We start from the raw sequence: 16,544 nt of genomic DNA, 5'->3' as shown, positions 1-16,544 counted from the left end.
CTATCTTAATTATTGCAATTTATTCTAAAAAAATGACATCTCATGGAGAAACTATTTTCACTATTTACTTCTTTATATATGTCTTCTCCAGTCTTAGCCCTTTGTTGTTACATGTGCATTGTAGAACCTATATTCCAAGTTCTACTGAAAACAAAACAGAATGAACCACCCTATTGTGATATTTCACTGGAATTATATTCAAGCTCTAAATTACCATTGTTTTGAAATCCAAGTTCATAGTACAGATCTCTACACAGACCTTTCTGATGTCTCTCAGTTATGTTCTATAGTTTCTACATTGTTGGCCCTGCATAGCTTTTTATATATGTGTTTTAGATATGTGATAGTTTTTATGGTATTAGAATGACATTTAAAAATTTTTTATTTTATATTTCTTATTGGTATATAGAAATCAAATTGATTTCTTAATAATTCACTTTAAATCCAAAAATATGTTTAACTCATTAATTATCATAATTTGTTTGTGGATCCTCTGGTTTTCTATTTAAATAATCTTCACTATAAATAATGTCAGTTTTGTGTTTTCTTTTCTAATCCTTTTTCTTCCTTTCTCTACTTAACTGGCTACCACTTCAAATATAATGTTGTCTAGATGTGGCAAGGGATAAGCCAGTCTTAAGGAGAGAGTTCAACACTATCAACAGTAAGTACAGTATTTAAGTTCATTGTAGTTACCAAATATTTGTTCTAGTTTGCTTACTATTCCTTTTAGAAGGGATATAAAATTTTATCAAATGCCTTTTCTGCATCTATTGATAGGCCTGTAATCCAATAATGTTGGGAATTTAATTATTAATAATTGTCTAAACTAAGATTAAAACCTTGGGAGAAACCCAACTCTGTCATATTACTCTTTTTTTTTTAAAAAATGGAGATTTTTTTTTGCTACTATTTTCTTTATAAATTTTTCATCTATGTTCACAAATGATACTGGCCTTAATACTGTCCTTACAGGTTTGGGTAACAAGTTATACTAGTCTTGTTATACAAGTTAAGGAGTATTCCCAATTGTTTTTGGTCATTTAAAAATGACAGAACTCACTAGTAAAATAAATTAGGCTGGGACTTCCCTGGTGATCCAGCGGTTAAAGAATTCGACTACCAATGCAGGGGACACAGGTTCAGTCCCTGGTCCAGGAAGATCTCATATGCTGTAGAACAACTAAGCCTTCGAGCCACAAACTACTAAGCCATCGCAAGGAGAAACCCAGGCACCCCAATGAAGAGTAGCCCCCACTTGCAGCAACTAGAGAAAGCCCTCATGCAGCAATGAAGACCCAATGCAACCAATAATAAAATCAATTAATTAAAAAAAAAAACAGTTAAGCTTAGAACTCACAAGATATGCCAATTTTGTGAGAAATTTTTGACCACTCTCTCTCTTAATTGCTTTGAACTGTACAGATTTCTCATTCTTCTTGAATAATTTTTGATAATTACATTTTTAAGGATTCTTAAATTTTATATAATCTTCAAATTTATTGATATGTTACCAAAAATATCCACTTTTACCTGATCAATTTTTTCAGTACTTCTAATGCTGTACTTTTCTCACAAATGTTGCTGACAATTTGTTTCTTGTCTTGATTCCCTGCTTATTCACACTAGCAGTTTGTCTATTTTCTTGGTATTATAAAAAGACTTTTGACGTTGCTCATTCTCTCTATAACTTCTACCTCACGTTAATATGTTTGCTTTTCCACTATTTGAGAACCGGGATCAGCTATATCTAAAATTGTCATTATTCCTTATTTTTTTAAATCTAAATCAGTTTACAGCAGGTTTCTCTCCCTTGGCTGAATAGATCACAATATAATTAGTAAATATGATGCCGTTCATAACAGTAAATGTAAAGGTAGCATTAAAATGTAGCATTGACATAGTGGTTTACAGTTTAAAAAATTCTTTGTTATACATTTAATTTCAAGTAATCCTAACAGAAATCTAACAAAGTAATTCTTATAATCCAATTTAGAATTATAATAATTGAGGTCTGAAAAAAAATAATAAAAAAAAATAAATAAAATTGAGGTCTGAGAATTTTCCAAGGCCTCATTACTAGTAAGTGACAATTGAAAGTTGAATTCCTGGCTTTAAAAGGTATACTATTTCCAAAATAATCTAGGCCCTTAGACTATTAAGCATATTTTCACTTTATATTTTATTGAATTACTTGTTAGTATTGTTTCTCATAATATTATTAACTGTCTTTAATGAACTATAGTGAGCTTTTTTTGACAAAAATCCTTCCTCAACATAGGACCCAGGACTTTCTAATTCTAATTGTTCTAATTGTTTCCATAAATCTAGTTCACATAGTCTCCTTCCATGAACTGGAAGCATCCATTTTACTGCAATCAAATTGGTATAACATTCCTTTAGGAACTTCCCAAATATTAACTTCAAATCAATATTTCTTCAAACAGTTCAGCTCAGTTCAGTCACTCAGTCCTGTCCAACTCTTTCTGACCCATGGACTGAGGCATGCCAGGCTTCCCAGTCCATCACTAACTCCTGAAGCTTGCTCAAATTCATATCCACCGAGCTGGTGATGCCATCCAACCATCTCATCCTCTGTCGTCCCCTTCTCCTGCCTTCAATCTTTCCCAGCATCAGGGTCTTTCCAATGAGTCAGTTCTTCCCATCAGGTAGCCAAAGTAATGGAGTTTCAGCTTCAATATCAGTCCTTCCAACAAATATTCTGGACTGATTTCCTTAAGGATGGACTGGCTGGATCTCCTTGCAGTCCAAGGAATCTCAAGAGTCTACTCCAACACCACAGTTCAAAAGCATCAATTCCTCAGTGCTCAGCTTTCTTTATAGTCCAACTCTCACATCCATATATGACTACTGGAAAAACCATGATTTTGACTAAACAGACCTTTGTTGGCAAAGTAATGTCTCTGCTTTTTAATATGCTGTCTGAGTTGGTCATAGCTTTTCTTCCAAGGAGCAAGCGTATTTTAATTTCATGGCTGCAGTCACTATCTCCAGGAATTTTGGAGACTCCCCAAAAAGACAGTCAGCCACAGTTTCCATTGATTCCCCATCTATTTGCCATGAAGTAATGGGACTGGATGCCAAGATCTTAGTTTTTAGAATGTTGAGCTTTAAGCCAATGTTTTTGCTCTCCTCTTTCACTTTCATCAAGAGACCCTTTAGTTCCTCTTCCCTTTCTGCCATAAGGGTGGTGTCATCTGCATATCTGAGGTTTTTGATATTTCTCCCAGGAATCTGGATTCCAGCTTGTGCTGCATCCAGCCTGATATTTCGCATGATGTACTCTGCATATACATTAAATAAGCAGGGTGACAATATACAGCCTTGACGTACTCATTTCCCTATTTGGAACAAGTCTGTTGTTCCATGTCCACTTCTATTATTGCCTCTTGACCGGGATACAGATTTCTCAGGAGGCAGGTAACGTGGTCTGGTATTCCCCTCGCTTGAGCAATTTTCCAGTTTGTTGTGATCCACGCAGTCAAAGGCTTTGGCATAGTCAGTAAAGCAGAAGTAGATTTTTCTGGAACTTTCCTGCTTTTTCAATGATCCAACAGATGTTGGCAATTTGACCTCTGGTTCCTCTGCCCTTTCTAAATCCAGCTTGAACATCTGGAAGTTCACAGTTCATGTACTGTTGAAGCCTGGCTTGGAGAATTTTGAGCATTACTTTACTAGTGTGTGAGATGAATGCAATTGTGCAGTAGTCTGAACATTCTTTGGAATTGCCTTTCTTTGGGACTGGAATGAAATCTGACCTTTTCCAGTGCTGTGGCCACTGCTGAGTTTTCCAAATTTGCTGGCATATTGAGTGCAGCTCTTTCAGGGCATCATTGTTTAAGATATGAAATAGCTCAACTGGAATTCCATCACTTCCACTAGCTTTGTCCGTAGTAATGCTTCCTAAGGCCCACTTGACTTCACATTCCATGATGTCTGGCTCTGAGTGATCACACCATTGTGGTTATCTGGGTCATGAAGATCTTCTTTGTATAGTTCTTCTGTGTATTCTTGCCACCTCTTCTTAATATCTTCTGCTTCTGTTAGGTCCATACCATTTCTGTCCTTTATTGTGCCCACCTTTGCATGAAATGTTCCCTTCAGTTCAGTTCAGTCATTCAGTCATGTCTGACTCTTTGCGACCCCATGGACTGCAGGACGCCAGGCTTCTCCATCCATTACCAACACCCAGAGTCTACTCAAACTCATGTCCATCAAGTCGGTGATGCCATCCAGCCATCTCATCCTCTGTCATCCCCTTTTCCTCCTGCCCTCAATCTTTCCCAGCATCAGGGTCTTTTCCAATGAGTCAGTTCTTCACATTAGGTGGCCAAAGCATTGGAACTTCAGCTTCAGCATCAATCCTTCCAATGAATATTCAGGACTGATTTCCTTTACGATGGACTGGTTGGATCTCCTTGCAGTCCAAGAGACCCCCAAGAGTCTTCTCCAACACCACAGTTCAAAAGCATCAATTCTTCAGTGCTCAACTTTCTTTATAGTCCAACTCTCACATCCATACATGACTACTGGGAAAACATTGACTAGCTCCGCCTTTGTTGGTAAAATAATGTCTCTGTGCTTTAATATGGTAGGTCGGTCATACCTTTTCTTCCAAGAAGCAAGAGTCTTTTAATTTCATGGCTGCAGTCACCATCTGCAGTGATTTTGGAGCCCAAGAAAATAAAGTCTCTCACCATTTCCATTGTTTTCCCATCTATATGCCATGAAGTGATGGGACCCGATGCCATTATCTTAGTTTTTTGAATATTGAGTTTTAAGCCAGCTTTTTCACTCTCCTCTTTCACTTTCATCAAGAGGCTCTTTAATTCTTCGCTTTCTGCCATAAGGGTGGTGTCATCTGCATATCTGAGGTTATTTATGTTTCTCCCAGCAATCTTGATTCCAGCTTGTGATATCTCTAATTTTCTTGAAGAGATCTCTAGTCTTTCCATTCTATTGTTTTCCTCTATTTCTTTGCATTGATCACTGAGGAAAGCTTTCTTATCTCTTTGTGGGATTCTTTGGAACTCTGCATTCAAGTGGGTATATTCAAGCAGTAGAATCCCTTAAGTATGACTAGATTTTAGTGTTCAAGGGACATAATTTTATGTGTTTTCTATAGAGCTGTTTTTAAAACACTTTTGAATATGCAGTTAATGTCTGAATACACATTACCATTATTTCTATCTTCCCTTGTCAATGCACATAAATGCATGTATTGTCTGAGAAGCTATCATCATCACACATCACTTATTCTAAAGAGAAAAACTGAGAACTTTTCTTTTTATATGTGCACAATTTTCAAAGCTTTAAACAGATGATGGATGTTGAAATTTTCCAGCAGAGTAATAGCTTAAATAACACCAAGGAACTCATGAGAAGTTCCACTTTTGGTTTTACCCAGCAAGTTGTTCTCAATTCCCTTTATGAAAGGAAATTTACCTTCAAATTTACCAACATATTATAAATGTTTTTCTCAATGACCTCTTTCATTTGTTTCACTGGTTGTTTGCTCACCCTTGCTAAACAAAATGCTTGGATCCCAGCAGAGATGATCTTTTAGACCTACTTAATCATTGCCCCAGATGTTAAGGAAAGGAACCAAAGAAGAGTAAGCTGTTTGGCATCTACACAAGAGTCAAGCTGTCCACTGGCATCATTAAGAGGTTTTAAGGATTAATAGATCAGAGAACCAGAATGGGAAACTAATATTCTGTCTCTGCCTTCACTGGGTCCTCACAGTGTGGCTTTGTTATTTTAAAATAAAGTAGAAAAGCTGTTCTTATTAAAAATAGATGAAGTATATCATTGGAGAATTCTGTATGGGGAGAAAAAGATTGTGAAGTGTGATAAAGGAGGAGAACTGACAGATCAGGCCTTCCATATCAGAAGAATGTGTCTTGGAGCATCACTCAGGTGTAGTTTGCAATAGCAGGCATAAAACCAAGGAAACAGCACTAGATGGGTTAATTAGAGGAGACTTTACAGTAAAGAGAAAGTACAGCACTTCAGGAGAGTTACAGATTGGCTAGAACCTCACATTCCTGCCACCATTGATTCCCCTGCTCCCACAAAGAAATGCACCCCAAAACCCACACATGCAATTTCCAGGTTTATTTAACTAAGACTACTGAAATCTATGGACATGCAATAAACATACCTCAGTACTGTTTGCTTAACCTCTTCAAGTGCACTGCTACTAAAACTGAGAAAACAGACACATTTTGGGCTGTGTTCCTTGTTTATACACTTACCTCAGAAAGAAACTATATTTATAGCCATTGCACCTCTATTTAAAAGGGTATTTTCAACATCAGGCTCTCCTGGATCTGAACCAAATTCAGCATCAAGAAGATCATATCATCATGGAATGGAGAAAGCAGAGGAATGCTTGATCGTTATTTCTGCCTTCAACTCCCCAGATACAGAGAAGATACTTTCTCCAGTAAATGGTGTCCTGATGGTTGGAGGAAGGCAATTTCAAAAGGGAGAGAAGAGCAAAAATTATCAAATGTATCAGAGAGGATGAATACTGAAAAGAAATCATTGAGTTTGTAGCAGACACAGGTGACTTTACTGGTGCAATTTAATGATTGAGAGTGAGTACAGAGTATATCAAAGATGCAGCAGTAGAGGCCTGGACTATAACAGACTTCCTGCTTCTGGTCTTGCCTAAATTCAATCCATTAATGATCTTGTTAGATCTGATCACTTTATCTTCCAACTAAAATTTTTCGGTGGCTTCCTATTTACCACACAGCATAGTGTACCTGTTTATAGTGTAGCTATTCATCCTTCACTCCAACTTACCCCTCAAGGATAAATTTCTATTTGAAACTTTCCTTGAATTAGCAGGTAAAATTGAAAATCCTGTTTTTTTGTGCTCCACTGTACCCAGGTAACACTTCTCTTCTATCATTGACAACATTTGATCCCAGTTATATAGCTGACTGTGGCTCAGATCATGAACTCCTCATTGCCAAATTAAGACTTAAATTGAAGAAAGTGGGGAAAACCAATAGACCATTCAGGTATGACCTAAATCAAATCCCTTATGATTATACAGTGGAAGCGACAAATAGATTTAAGGGACTAGATCTAATAGACAGAGTGCTTGATGAAGTATGGATGGAGGTTCATGATTTGTACAGGAGACAGGGATCAAGAACATCCCCAAGAAAAACAAAGGCAAAACAGCAAAATGGCTGTTTGAGGAGGGCTTACAAATAGCTGTGAAAAGCAGAGAAGCAAAAAGCAAAGGAGAAAAGGAAAGATATACCCATTTTAATAGACAGTTCCAAAGAATAGCAAGGAGAGACAAGAAAGCCTTCCTCAGTGATCAGTGCAAAGAAACAAAGGAAAACAACAGAATCTCTTCAAGAAAATTCAATAGATCTCTTCAAGAAAATTGGAGAGACCAAGAGAATATTTCATGCAAAGATGGACTCAATAAAGGACAGAAATGACACCATTTCTGTATCATTCTGGACCTAACAGAAGCAGAAGGTATTAAGAAGAAGTGGCAAGAATACACAGGAGAACCGTACAAAAGAGATCTTCATGACCCAGATAATCATGATGGAAGATCACTGGCTTAAAGCTCAACATTCAAAAAACTAAGATCATGGCATCCAGTCCCATCACTTCATGGGAAATAGATGGGGACAGTTGAAACAGTGGCTGACTTTATCTTCTTGGGCTCCAAAATCACTGCAGATAGTGACTGCAGCCATGAAATTAAAAGACGCTTACTCCTTGGAAGGAAAGTTATGACCAACCCAGACAGCATATTAAAAAGCAGAGACATTACTTTATCAACAAAGGTCCTTCTCATCAAGGCTGTGGTTTTTCCGGTGGTCATGTATGGATGTGAGAGTTGGAGTATAAAGAAAGCTGAGCACTGAAGAACTGATGCATTTGAACTGTGGTATTGGAGAAGACTCTGGAGAGTCCCTTGGACTGCAAGGGGATCCAACCAGTTCATCCTAAAGGAGATCAGTCCTGGGTGTTCATTGGAAGGGCTGATTTTGAAGCTGAAACTCCAATACTCTGGCCACATCATGCAAAGAGTTGACTCATTGGAAAAGACCCTGATGTTGGGAAAGATTGAAGACAGGAGGAGAATAATACGACAGAGGATGAGATGGTTGGATGGCATCATCGACTCAATGGAAATGAGTTTGGGTAAACTCTGGGAGTTGGTGATGGACAGGGAGGCCTGTTGTGCTGTGGTCCATGGGGTTGTGAAGAGTCGGACACGACTGAGCAATTGAACTGAACTAAACTGAATATAATAGTTCCCTGAGCTATTCAGTAGGGCCTTGTTTTTTTTTTTTTTTTAATCTATTTTATATTTTGTAGTTTGTATCTGATAATCACAAGCTCTTAATTTATCCCTTCCAATCCTCTTTTCCCTTTGGTAACCGTAAGTTTGTTTTCTATATCTATGAGGCTTTTTCTGTTTTATAAATAAGTTCATTTGCATCATATTTTAGATTCCACATATCAGTGATATCATATGGTATTTATCTTTCAATATTACTCTACCTTATGTGTGTACGTTAGTCACTTAGTCGTTTCTGACTCTTTGCAACCCCATGGACTATAGCCCACCAGGCTCCTTTGTCCATGGAATTCTCCAGTTAAGAATACTGGAGTGGGTTGCCATTTCCTTCTCCAGGGCATCTTTCTGACCCAGGGATTGAACCCAATTCTCCTGCACTAATGGCAGATTCTTTACCATCTGAGTCATCCGGGAAGGCCATTACTCTATCTTAATGCTGATTAATATAGCTTAATGTTGATTAATATAGCTTAATGATGATTAATACACATGTGTATTCCACATCACCTATATCCATTCATCTATTATTGATGGACACTTAAATTGCTTCCATATCTTGGCTATTGTAAATAACGTTGCTATGATCACTGAAATGCATGTATCCTTTTGAATTAGTCTTTTTCTTTCCTCAGAAAAATACCCACAAATGCAACTGCTGGATCATACAACAGTTCTATTGTTAACTTTATGAGGAATTTTCATGTTATTTTCCATAGTGTGTGTACCAATTTACATTCCAATCAACAGTGCTTAAGAGTTCCCTTTTCTCTACATCCTTGCTAACACTTGTCTTTTTGATGATAACCATTCTGATATATGTGAGGTGGCATTTCATTGTGGATTTGATGTGCATTTCCCTAATGATTAGAGATGTTGAGTATATTTTCATGTGCCTCTTGGTCATCTACATGTGCTCTTTGGAAACATGTCCATTCAGGTCCTCTGCCCATTTTTTAATCAGGTTGTTTGACAATGCTGAGTTGAGTGAATTCTTTGTGTATTTTGGATATTAACCCCTTATTGAATATATAGTTTGCAAATATCTTCTCTCATTCATTAGAGAGAATAATTTTAATTTTAATTTAATTAATGCCTTTTAATTTTGCTGATAGTTTCCTTTGTTGTGCAAAAGCTTTTTAATTTGCTGTATTTTTTTCCTTTTGTTTCTCTTGCCTGAAAAGACATAATACAAATATAAGTGTTGCTAAGATTGATGTCAAAGATTGAACTGCCTCTATTTCCTTCCAGGATTTTTATGATTTCAGAACTTATATTTAAGTCTTTAATCCATTTTGAGGTTATTTTCCTATAGGGTCTGAGAAAGTAGTTCAGTTTGATTCTTTTCCATGTAGCTATCCAATTTTGCCAAAACCATGTATTAAAGAGGTTATCTTTTCCCCATTGTATATTTCTTGCCTCCTTTGTCTTAGATTAATTGACTATGTGAGTTTATTTCTGCGCTATTTTATATCATTGATATATGCATCTTTTTTGGTGCCAGTACCATACTGTTTTGATGACTGTAATTTTGTAGTATAATTTGAAATCAGGAAGCATAATACCTTCAGCTTTGCTGTTCCTTCTTAAGATTGCATTGGCTACTTGGAGCTGTTTACATTTCCACATAAATTTTAGAATAATTTGTTCTAGTTTTGGGGAAAACACCAATGGTACTTTGATAGGGATTGGGTTGAATCTTTAGATTGCCTTGGGTAGTATGGGGATTTGATGACTAGGCTTAGTGTTATGTTTGAATTCCTTTCTCTCTCTCTTTTTTTTTTTTTTTTGGTGTCTTTATATCCTTATAAGTTTTTAATTTGTGGTTAACATTTTAATATGTAACTGTATATATATATATATGATTATTTTAAGTTGATGATCTATGTTCAAATGCACTCTAACAGCCTTGCATTTTTACTCTCTTCACATTAAATTTTTTACATCTTTTTGTTTTGCATATCCCTTAACTATTTCTTGTGGCTATCAGTGATAGCCACAAAAGATGCTGCTTTTGTCTTTTAATCCTCCTACTAGGTTTATAAGTAGCTTTATAGTAGCTGATCCACTACCTTTGCTGTATATTTGCCTTTACCAATCAGATTTTTTCTTTTATAATTTTTATATTTCTAGTTGTGGTCTTTTCTTTTCTGCATAGAGAAAGAAGCCCTTTAATATTTCTTGTAAGGCCAGTTTAGTGGTATTGAACTCTCAGCTTTTGGTTTTCTGTGAAACTCTTTATCTCTCATTTAAATCTGAATGATAGTCTTGCAGCTAGAGTATTCTTGGTTTTAGGTTTTTTCTTTTAATCACTTTCAACATATCGTGCCACTCCCTTCTAGTCTGCAATGTTTCTGCTGATGGTCTTATGGGGGGTTGACTTTTACATAACTAGTTGCTCTCTTTTCTCTTGCTAGTTTTAAAATTCTCTCTTTAATTTTTGCCATTTAATTATAACATGTCTTGGTGCGGCTCTCTTTGGGTTCATCTTTTTGGGGATTCTCTGTGCTTCATGGACCTGAACAGCAACTTCCTTTTCCTAGTTGAAGTTTTCAGGTATTATTTCTTTCAAATAAGTTTCCTGCCTCTTTATCTCTCTCCTCCATCTGGAACCCCTAGAGTGAGGATGTTAGTACACTTGACGTTATCCCAAAAGTCTCTTAAGTTCAGTTCAGTTCAGTTCAGTCACTCAGTCGTGTCCTACTCTTTGCGACCCCATGAATTGCAACAAGCCAGGCCTCCCTGTCCATCACAAACTCCCGGGAATTTACTCAAAGTCATGCCCATGGAGTCGGTGATGCCATCCAGCCATCTCATCCTCTGTCATCCCCTTCTCCTCCTGCCCCAATCACTCCCAGCATCAGGGTCTTTTCCAATGAGTCAACTCTTCACATGACGTGGCCAAAGTATTGGAGTTTCAGCTTCAGCATTAGTCCTTCCAATGAACACCCAGGACTGATCTTCTTTAGGATGGACTGGTTGGATCTCCTTGCAGTCCAAGGGACTCTCAAGAGTCTTCTCCAATACCACAGTTCAAAAACATCAATTTTTCGGCTCTCAGCTTTCTTCACAGTCCAACTCTCACATCCATACATGACCACTGGAAAAACCATAGCCTTGACCAGACAGACCTTTGTTGGCAAAGTAATGTCTCTGCTTTTTAATATGCTATCTAGGTTGGTCATAACTTTCCTTCCAAGGAGTAAGCGTCTTTTAATTTCATGGCTGCAGTCACCATCTGCAGTGATTTTGGAGCCCAAAAAAATAAAGTCTGACACTGTTTCCATTGTCTCCCCATCTATTTCCCATGAAGTGATGGGACTGGATGCCATGATCTTAGTTTTTTGAATGTTGAGCTTTAAGCCAACTTTTTCACTCTCCTCTTTCACTTTTATCAAGAGGCTTTTTAGTTCCTCTTCACTTTCTGCCATAAGGGTGGTGTCATCTGCATATCTGAGATCAAATTGCCAATATCTGCTGGATCATTGAAAAAGCAAGAGAGTTCCAGAAAAACATCTACTTCTGCTTTATTGACTATACCAAAGCCTTCGACTGTGTGGATCACAATAAACTGTGGAAAATTCTGAAGGAGATGGGAATACCAGACCACCTGACCTGCCTCTTGAGAAACCTGTATCCAGGTCAGGAAGCAACAGTTAGAACTGGACATTGAACAACAGACTGGTTCCAAATAGGAAAAGGAGTACGTCAAGGCTGTATATTGTCACCCTCCTTGTTTAACTTATATGCAGAGTACATCATGAGAAATGCTGGGCTGGAAGAAGCACAAGCTGGAATTAAGATTGCCAGGAGAAATATCAATAACCTCAGATATGCCGATGACACCACCCTTACGGCAGAAAGTGAAGAGGAACTAAAAAGCCTCTTGATGAAAGTCTCTTAATCTGTCCTTATTCTTTAAAGTGAATAAAAACCCATTCTTATGAGTTGCATGGGCACTTCTGTTGTGGTGGGACTGTCTACTGTGGGACGCTGGTAGAAAGGGCTGGTTTCTGGCCTGGTTGGTTTTTAGGCCATGCCTCAGGTGATGGCTGCCGCCTGACTTGTTGGCAGCGCAAGGTCTTGGCATGCCTGGCTTTGGGACCAAGAGGATCTGGAGATGATGTTGGCTTGCTGGTAGAAGAGGGTATGGGTCAGAAGTTGATTGGTTGTTGGGCCCAGGGAGGTCCAGGGCTGGTCCCAGCCTGCTGCTTAGTGAGGCCTGGTATTAGATGGCTGGTTACAGGGCTAAGGGAAGTTGTTCTTAGAGAGTTTTTATGTTTTCACATTTGATTTCAGGGAATTGGAGTCTTTTTGTATATTAATCTATGTGTATGTATATACATAATTATATGCAAAACAAATATATTTATACACACACACACACAATCACACATATATATACACATATGGTATATATGTGGTTTCCCTGATGGTTGAGCAAGTTAAAAAATCTGTCTGCAATGCAGGAGTCACCAGAGACATGGGTTTGATCTCTGGGTCAGGAAGATTCCCTGCAGAAGGAAATGGCAACCCACTCCAATATTCTTGCCTGGAAAATTCCATGAACAGAGGTGCTTGGCAGGCTACAGTACATGGGGTTGCAAAGAGTCAGACATGACTGAGCATGTGGCATCATGCATATCTGTATATATTTAGATGTATATTTTCATATATACATATATTTATACATATGTACCTTTATTTATATATTATACTTCACAAAAAATATTTCCTTGGCCAAGTGGGAATAAAAAGTTTAAAGTTTTTCTTGAGTTTCAAATTCCATGAACTGATCACAAATAATGAATTATACTAGTCAAAGACATATACATGATTTCTACATTAGCAATAGTCCAAATATTCTTCCTGACACATATCTTTAGAAGCCTTGTATTAAGATGGTGATGTCACAAGACTGAAAGAACCTGTATTGTAAGTCATAAGATACAGAAGAGATCCCACAGGACCCACATTGGATTTGACCTGAGCAATAAATAAACATTTGTTGCACTCAGTCAATGAGATTTCAAGGTGTATTACCACAGCAGAGTCTAGCCTAGTCCAACTAAATAAAAATGGATGGAGCTCTGGATAAGTGAAAAAGGAAGCAACTACCCTGAAAATTCTCAACCTTAGATGTCTTTACAAGGGCTTGAAATCTATGTTACCAGTATTCAGAAAACAATGCTCAGAAATTACCATAAAGTGGTCTCTAGTTGATAGCACTCTATGGGGACATCATTAAAATACGCCTAACAAGGTAAGTACTGAAAAACACCCCAAACATGTGCCCCATGTCAAAATTACACAACTAAAACATATGAGGAAACAAGCCACTATTTTTTTAAAAATCCATTAGATTAAAATAGCAAATTACATTCCCAATGTCTTCAGACATCAGAATCATAAGACCTAGAATATAATATAAATATGTTTTATATTTTTGAAAGAATAAAACATTAAATCTAAAAATTCAGAAAATAATATACTGTCTGAAACAAGCAGACAAATTTTAAAATGAAACAAGTAATATAAAAATTGAAACAAAAAGGCTTCCCTGGTGGTCCAATGACTAAGGCTCCGAGCTCCCAATACAGGGGGCCTGGGTTCGACCCCTGGTCAGGGAACTAGATCCCATATGCCATAACTGAAGATCCTGCATGCCTCACCTAAGACTTGACACACTCAAATAAATAAATAAATATTTTAAAAAATTGAAATAAAAATACTTTGAATATGTGGAAATAGCACGTTAAAGACACCTAAAAAGATTACTGTTAATGAGAAAAATAGGTGTAAATAAATTAGGAAGACAGAGAATGAAAAATAAAGAATAGCAGTTAAGTGCCATGGAGGATAGAGTAAGTTTGAATATATTTTAATTAGAGTTCCAAAATATAATGAATAGGTGCAAAAAAAGGAAATTTGAAAGACATTATCATTGAAAATTTTCCTGAATTGATGAAAAGCATAAATCCTCAAATTCAGGAGATATGATGACTCCCAAACAGGATAAACAAAAGAAAACCACATATGGAAAAATCACAGTGAAAATACAGAACACCAAAGACACCAAGAAGATTGTAAAGCAACCAAAGAGACACGTTCTCTGCAAAGAAATGGCAATTAGACTGACTTTGTCCAGTTAAGTATTGTTCAGTCACCCAATCATGTCCAACTTTTTGTGACCCCCACGGACAGCAGCACACCAGGCCTCCCTGTCCCTCAACATCTCACAAAGTTTGCCCAAGTTCATGTCCATTGCATTCGTGATTCCATCCAGCCACCTCATCCTCTGACACTCTCTTCTCCTTCTGCCCTCAATCTTTCCCAGCATCAGGGACTTTTCCAACAAATCAGTTGTTTACATCAAATGACCAAAATACTGAAGCGTCAGCTTCAGTCCTTCTAATGGGTATTCAGGGTTGATTTTCCCTTAAGATTGATTGGTTTGATCTCCCTGCTGTCCAAGAAACTCTCAGGAGTCTTTTCCAGCACCACAGTTCAAAGGTATCAATTCTTTGGCACTCCACCTTCTTTACGTCCAGCTCTTTCAACCGTACATGACCACTGGGAAGACCACAGCCTTGACTATATGGACCTTTGTTGGTAGAATGACATCTCTGCTTTTCAACACACTATCCAGGTTTGTCATACTTTTCCTGTAAGAAGCAATCATCTTCTGATTTCAGGATGCAGGCACCATCCACAGGGATTTTAGAGCCCAAGGAGAGGAAATCTGTCACTACTTCCTCCACTCCCCCCCTCCATTTGCCATGAAATAATGGGGCCAGATACAAAGATCTTAGCTTTTTTAATATTTAGTTTTAAGCTGGCTCTTTCACTCCCCTCCTTCACCCTCATCAAGAGGCTTGTTAGTTCCTCTTCACTTTCTGCCATTAGAATGGCATCATCTGCTTGTCTGAGGTGGTTGATGTTTCTCCTAACTATCTTAATTCCAGCTTGTAACTCATCCAGCCTGGCATTTCTCATGTGCTCAGCATACAGATTAAACAAGAAGGTAACAGCGGACAGCCCTGTCATACTCCTTTCTCAATCCTGAACCAATCAGTTTTTCCATACAGGGTTCCAATGGTTGCTTCTTGACCTGCACACAGGTTTCTCAGGAGACAGGTAAGATGGTCTGGTATTCCTGTCTCTTTAAGAGCTTACACAGTTTGTTATGATCCACATTCTCAGGTGGTGCTAGTTGTAAAGATCCCACCTGCTATTGCAGGAGACATAAGAGACACTGGTTCAGTCCCTGGGTCAGGAAAATCCCCTGGAGAAGGAACTAGCAACCCACTCCAGTACTCTTGCCTGGAGAATCCCATAAACAGAGGAGTCTGGCAGGCTACAGTCCACAGAGTCACACAGAGTTGGACACAACTGCAGTGACTTAGCACGCACACAGTGAAAGGCTTTAGCATAGTCCATGAAACAGGGGTAGATGTTTTTTTCCTGGAATCCCCTTGCTTTCTCTATGATGCAGCGAATGTTGGAAATTTGATTTCTGGTTCCTCTGCCCTGTCTAAACCCAGTTTAGATGTCTGGAAATTCTTGGTTCCAGTAATGTTGAAGCCTAGTATGCAAGATTTTAAGCATGACTTTACTAGTGCAGGAGGTGAGTGCAATTGATGATTTGGACATTCTTTACTACTACCCTTCTTGGGAACTAGCATAAGGATTGACTTTACTAGTCCTGTGGCCACTGCTGGGTCTTCCAGATTTGCTGATAGTGAGTGTAACACTTTGATAGCATCATCCTTTAGGGTTTTGAATAGCTTTACTGTAATTCCATTGCATCCACTAGCTTTATTGACAGCAGTGATTCCCAAGGCCTACTTGACTTCACACTGGAGAATGTCTGGCTCTGAGTGACTGACCACACTTTGTAGTTATCCAGTTCATTAAGATCTTTTTGTACAATTCTTCTGTATTCTTTCCATCTCTTCTTGATCTCTTCTGCATCTACTAGGTCTCTATGGTTTCTGTCCTTTATTGTGCCCTTCTTTGGGCAAAATGTTCCCTTGATATTTCCAATTTTCCTGAAGAGATCTCTAGTCTTTACCTTTCTGTTGTTTCCCTCTATTTTTATGCACTGTTCATTTAAGAAGGCCTTCTTGTCTCTCCTCACTATTCTTTGGAACTCACAGATCACTGCCTTGTGGTGGTG

The sequence above is a fragment of the Cervus elaphus genome, chromosome 8 (genome assembly GCF_910594005.1).
Source record: "Cervus elaphus chromosome 8, mCerEla1.1, whole genome shotgun sequence".
Taxonomy (NCBI): Eukaryota; Metazoa; Chordata; class Mammalia; order Artiodactyla; family Cervidae; genus Cervus; species Cervus elaphus.
The sequence above is the reverse complement of the archived record's forward strand: the minus strand, read 5'-3'. Positions refer to the sequence as shown.